General features: G+C 36.3%; 1 long non-coding RNA gene across 1 annotated transcript in view; it reads left to right on the top strand.

The window, feature by feature from the left end:
- LOC135196007 (uncharacterized) overlaps positions 1-5979 on the top strand; it is a 17881-nt gene extending 11902 nt beyond the window's left edge. Inside the window, exon 4 of the long non-coding RNA XR_010310265.1 lies at positions 5716-5979. This is a non-coding gene — a long non-coding RNA (uncharacterized LOC135196007). The remainder of the gene's footprint in view (positions 1-5715) is intronic.
- Positions 5980-6258: the final 279 nt, after the last annotated feature.

The raw sequence follows: 6258 nt of genomic DNA, 5'->3' as shown, positions 1-6258 counted from the left end.
ACCCCCTTTTATATTCTTTCTTCCATCTTACTTTCCACTATCTCCTAACAATTGCTTCAAAGTGCAACTGCGAGGTTTGCCTCCTGTTACACCTCTCAAACCATTGACTGTCAATGTCCGTTTCAGCACTGAATGAACTCATAGGTCCCAGTGCTCGGCCTTTGGCCTAAATTCTATATTCAGTTCAATTCTTGACTTTATGAAATTTGTCTTGAACTTTCTGGTCGTGCCCGTTAGACCTAGTCCTTATGCCAGAAATTCCTGAGTCGTGATGTAAGTTTAAGGCAAAGTTCCTCGGGGTAGGGTTCGATGAGCCTCCCTTTTGGTCCAGTAATGTCGGTCGCATTGCACTTACAAAGGATACAGCTGTGCACTGTTTACCAGTGAGTTCCCTGTATGGTCGGAGACATTTTGTTTCCAAGATTTTGAAAGCAAACACTGTATGTATTTCGATTTTCTCTGAACCCTGATAATGATGACTCCATTTATGACTTTTTCACAAAATAAATGATCTTTGTATTATGATGAGAATCCTTGAAAACAAATTGAAACCCATTTAACAAATTCGCTTGTGAATATTGAGCTCGCTATTTCGAACACACTTCAGTTAACCGTATTTTTTGCAGTTTTATGATTTTTATTGTTATAAGTAAGCAAATAATTGCCCAGAGCATCGGCTGTTGACGTCATGGTTGCTACAGAGAAATCATTTTAAAAAAAATGTATCGTTAGTGATGAGAATAAACTGGCACATGACGGCCGTGCTGCCTGTACCGTTCAGGTATGTATACCTGGACGTTTGTGTCCGTCTTGACATCTTACTGGAAACCCCTTGTGTTTACTTAAATCAGCGCTAGTGTTCTCGGGTAATTAATTTTTAGTAAATTTGGGTGCTTCATGTTGCACAAATAAAAAAATTGAAAATGTAACTTATTTTTGTTAACTATACCAACATGTATGGTTGCATGCATGTATGTATGTATTTATAATTAATAGATACTCATAATATCTAGAGTACTGATGAAACTACAATTACTTGGCTCTTATTGTCAAATGGCTTCTTTTATCCTCACGGCTGCCCGTCAGTATTGAAACTCAATCATTATCACACTGCAACAGGTATTCTAAGTCATTGCTTTCTTGTTATATCCACGTGTTTGAATCAACAACAGTCACTCACTCTGATATTCGACTCCAAGTGCTTTACTTAATGTTCCATTGGCTTCGGAAACAATAAGGTCTAACAAGCTCACTTTCCTCTGTGGGAATCTTCGGAGATTTTCATCAGTATGATCGCTTGGGAAGATTAAACTAATAAAAGTTTTTTCTCAGCAATTACCCCAAGGTTCTGATATATCTCTTGACTGAGTTTTTTCTTCTTTTTTAAGAATCACACATGTCGAAACGGCAGTTCGCTAATTACAGTAGTTCAGTAATTTGAACTGCTTGGAATTCTTTCCGCAGTTACGTGTCTCTCAAGATAGGTTTTCTATAACATTTTGTGGTTTGGTTTTAATCAAGTGTTTGTCTTCCAAATTCATTTGTCCTCTTTCGAATGTGGATTTACTGACGGAATCTGTTTACTGTTAATTTTGTAAATGTGACACTGCTGATTTAACATAAGGTTCTAATGTTATGATAACCTTGTATGACCACTTCATTGCTTTCATTGGTGGGGCGAAATGATCTGTGTTGCTTGCTCTTTTACTTAATATTAAGACTGCCAGACTCATTATTGGTTTTCTTGTATGCAGCTATTATTCCGTCTTTCCGACATTACCTATGTTGGTATATTCACCAAAACTTATAGTTTTAACCACATACGAAATTCTGATTCCCGAATGGGCAAAATAGCTACCAATTATAGTGCTGATGAGTGATGAGGTGTCAATGACTCAGTTTATTGCCTCTGTTTTCTAGAAGGAACTGCGATGATACCGCAAGAAAAACTACATGCTGAATCTCGAAAGAGTTTTACTCTTCTGGAAATTTTCAGTTCTTGTTTAAATCTTTTTCATTCGCAGCCACACAGAACCAGAATTCTTCTCGCTATCAACCTTTTGATTCAGCTCTATGAGAGATATGCATTCTCGGAATCTATTGGACTTTTAAAAGTTGCTCTGTACAGTCGTGAAGCACCCTAGAAAGTCGTTATTGCAAAATAAGAGAAACTTTCTTTTTTTGCTTTACAGAACAACATTTGTCTTAATCTCAGAATACTTACAGAATTTCGCGGCCGTCAGATTACTTTCGTCTTTCCCTTATTATTTTGAGTTATTATTATTAAAGCTGTGTTCATTTTCAATAAACTCATATTATTTGTAAAGAGATTTTAGGCTATTAACTGCTTTGCATTTGAAATTACGGTGTTTCGCTGTGGGGGTTTCTTTCATATTCTTTCACACATATGTATATATATATATATATATATGTATATATATATATATATATATATATATATATGTATATATATATATATATATATATATATATATATATATATATATATATATATATATATATATAATAGGTGGTGTGTGGGTGTGTGTGTAATTGTTAATAAGTTGATTGTCCTTAGAACTGCCCATTCCTAAGAAAATCATGAAAAAGCATGGTGGGGGGAGGGGTGGGGGGGGTTTGTGATAGAAGGGAACGTTGTGGCATATTCCTCAGATTATGCCACAATTAATAGCTTCACTAGTTGAGAATGGAACCTTTGTAAAATTTTTTGGAGAACGACGGAAAGGAATAAACTAGAGACATTCAATCTGCCTTACTCAAAATAGCTGATGCGAGATTGAAATCATAATCACCAGAATTACTCCTCAAAAACTGGTTCTGTACCAAAAACTCATTTTGTTTTTCCTTTCATTTTATGTCCCTTTTTACCTATTATTAATTTTTTTTTTTTAATTATGGTTCCCATTCTCAATAATTTTTCAAAGTTCATTGACTCACTAATCATTGCAATTGTTTATTTTTAAACTTCGTTAACACTACCTTTCGTTCCTTACCAGTATTCCTCTATTTATTATTCCGTCCTTTACCGTTCCTTCTTTTCTTCTCTTGTCCCCGGAGAGAACGAAAGCCCAGGATAAAGATTTTCTCTCACCTTAATCTGTGTGAGGCTCTTATGCTCTAATAAATGGTTGGAGGCAGCTTGCTGGAAGGTTATTAAAGTAAGGCGTTGAAGCGAGGATATCCCATTTATAAAGTTGGAAATGATAAAAAATGTTAAACTTACAACACTCCATAAATTATGGAGTATTGTAAGTATTGATTATGGAGTTTTGTAAGTATTGATTGTGTGACCTTTTATCTTCTGTCGATATTATGAATTTTCTATAAACTTGCTGTCATTTCATTAACGAATTTGAATAACTGAGGGGCATTTAATCCCCTTTGAAAGCTAGAGTTTTATATATCGATCTGATTATAATCGCTCTTGCTTGAGTTTATATCCCCCATAACCACAAAGAAAAATGAAATAATGGGTGTAGGGCCTGGCCGGTTTCGGCTGTATTCCTTAGCCATTAAGAAAGGACTGACACACACTAAAAGCAGTTCACAGTATAAATGCTAGGGGTGAGATACGTAGTAAAATTATACGACTTAATTAAGAACTGTATGAGAGAGAGAGAGAGAGAGAGAGAGAGAGAGAGGGAGGTGTCTAAATTGTTTCGTCAAATCTTACCACAGTAAATTTTATGTTGTAACTGAAAACAAAAAAAATGTTTAGAAACTGCAGCTCTTAAAACATAAACAAGTAAACCCTCTAGTATTGTAAGTAAATTACAGACTAGTGATCTGATCTCTGTTACGACAGGGAAACATTTTGGGGATTCAACAATAAACACAAACATCAAAATTTTCTCCATTGCGTTTCAGGTAGATCAACCCTCCAGACGGTTTTAAGGCCCAGGAGATTTTTTTTCCCCCAAAACAGATTACAAGGTTTATGGGTCAAATATATAAAATACTATTTAAAGGAACAGTGCAGTTTCCCTAGTAAGATTGCTTCAACTTTACTGAGCCAGGCAGAGAGAGAAAAGAGTACGTTCACTATCCGGAGCTAATCTCTCTCTCTCTCTCTCTCTCTCTCTCTCTCTCTCTCTCTCTCTCTCTCTCTCTCATGGGTTTCAAAATATGATGATGAAATTTATATCGACAGTAACTCTGTCAACATATAATCAGGTGGTTGTACTTTAAATTTTCATTCTCTCTCTCTCTCTCTCTCTCTCTCTCTCTCGCTCTCTCTCTCTCTCTCCAATTTATGGGTAGGAATAGTTAAAACAACAAACCAACATAATTTCTCCCCTTCCTGAAGCAAAGCAGATCATAAATCTATCAACAATGATGCCACAAAAAGCTATGTCGATAAAGGAAGAGTTATTAAAGCTAATACCAGTATATTCAATGATATATTCAGAATGCATTTTCCAGTGGGATTGGTGCCCTACCTTCCCTACCTTGAGAGAAAATGTAAAAGATATGATGATTATAGAAATATATAGGCTATATGATAAGTTGTGCGTAGCTTCACGAATGCTCCTAGATATTATGTACTTCAGATGAATAGATTTCGTTGTCACAAGTCAAAGCAAAACTATATTTTCCTCCTCATATAACTTAAATTATATATTGAACTTCCCAATCTGTATTCTAGTTGGTTTCTGTTCTCCATTTTGTTAGCGTTTTCCATTTTAATTTTCCATGAAGGGGAAATCGCAGTGAAAGTAAATGGAGCTTTAGGAATTTTAGACCGAAATCTTGACAACATCAGATGTACCAATTTCATCAGTCCTTCAAAGCGAAAAAGGAACTTGTAGATCAAAAGTCGATTTCACGTTTAAGCTTATGTTAATACCACTTAGAGCTTTTGAATTTGTCTTACGTTTCCTCTACTGCCCAAGTTTTGGGGGTTTTCCATTATCGGATTTCCATCAGTCCTGTTTCCTCTTCTCTCAAATGGCTGCTCTTTGGATTCCTTCATTGTAAGGAATCTTACTGTTTCTTCCCTTATTTTTTCCTTCTTCCTTTCCCTTTTAAACTTCAGACAAGACAAGACGCCTCTCTCTCTCTCTCTTCTCTCTCTCTTCTCTCTCTCTCTCTCTCTCTCTCTCTCCTTTACGCGTACAGACACAAAAATTCACATAATATATTTAAACTTGTTTTGAGATTAGCGATTAAAACAGTTTCCTATTCAAGGGGTTTTAGAGTTTTGAGTGTAAATGTCTCGAAGGTTCATTAGTATTAGGTTATTTCGTTGCTTTGTTTCTTGGTTTGAATTATGTCGAGGGAAACGACTCCTCTTTCTATGATTCATAGAATCATTATCATCCTTATCACCACGACCATCACCTTCCTGAAGATACAGGCAACCCATACTATAGTAGTTTCACATCAAACGTGCATTTGACGTCTAGGCCAGTCCCTTACGACGCTCCTGATTGGCTGTTGATAAGCCAATCACAGGGCTGGAAACTCTCAGTCTCTCGAGAGAGTTCACATAGGCAGGATGCATGTTCCACCTCTCCTGAAAGACGTATCCATCAGGAAAGGTGGAACATACATGATACATCCTGTCTATGTGAACTCTCTCGAGAGACTGAGAGTTTCCAGCCCTGTGATTGACTTATCAACAGCCAATCAGAAGTGTCGTAAGGGACTGGCCTAGACATCGGATGCACGATTAATATGAATCTACTTTAACAGGTCCTTGCTGTGCGTAACCTCCATTCTACTGTCCTGAACATTAATCGAAGGAAGTAAAAATGTTGAACGTCGCCAAAGAATCTGTAAGGAAGAAGATTTGAAGCCTCGTCTTTGCGCAGAAGCAGGATGTTTTTCGATTCTCCGGGAATTCGATCCTTTTTGCAAGCATCGTGATATTCTTAGAACTACTCTAAACAGGTATTGTGGAACTCCTCATCAACATGCAGTAAAAGTACTACCTGAGAGAATGGATTAAATTTGCGAATTACTGCATAATGTTGCTTATCTTGTTAACTGATATTCAGCTTTTATAAATATAAAACAGTGTATGGAAAAATGCTGTTCAAAATATGGGAAAAATCATAGCATCTATAGTTATGACAATAACTGAATTTTATCGTGAGAATCAGTGATAATGAAAAGGATTCTCATTATGCCGTTAGGGATTATAAAATAGGATTTGTGAAACACATTCGAAGGCCAGAGCAGCAGTGGGAATATATCTGCCACTTCAGGAACAGATGCACTATCACTGATAACTAA

The sequence above is a fragment of the Macrobrachium nipponense genome, chromosome 17 (assembly GCF_015104395.2).
Source record: "Macrobrachium nipponense isolate FS-2020 chromosome 17, ASM1510439v2, whole genome shotgun sequence".
Lineage (NCBI taxonomy): Eukaryota > Metazoa > Arthropoda > Malacostraca > Decapoda > Palaemonidae > Macrobrachium > Macrobrachium nipponense.
This window is presented reverse-complemented; position numbering and strand designations above follow the sequence as displayed.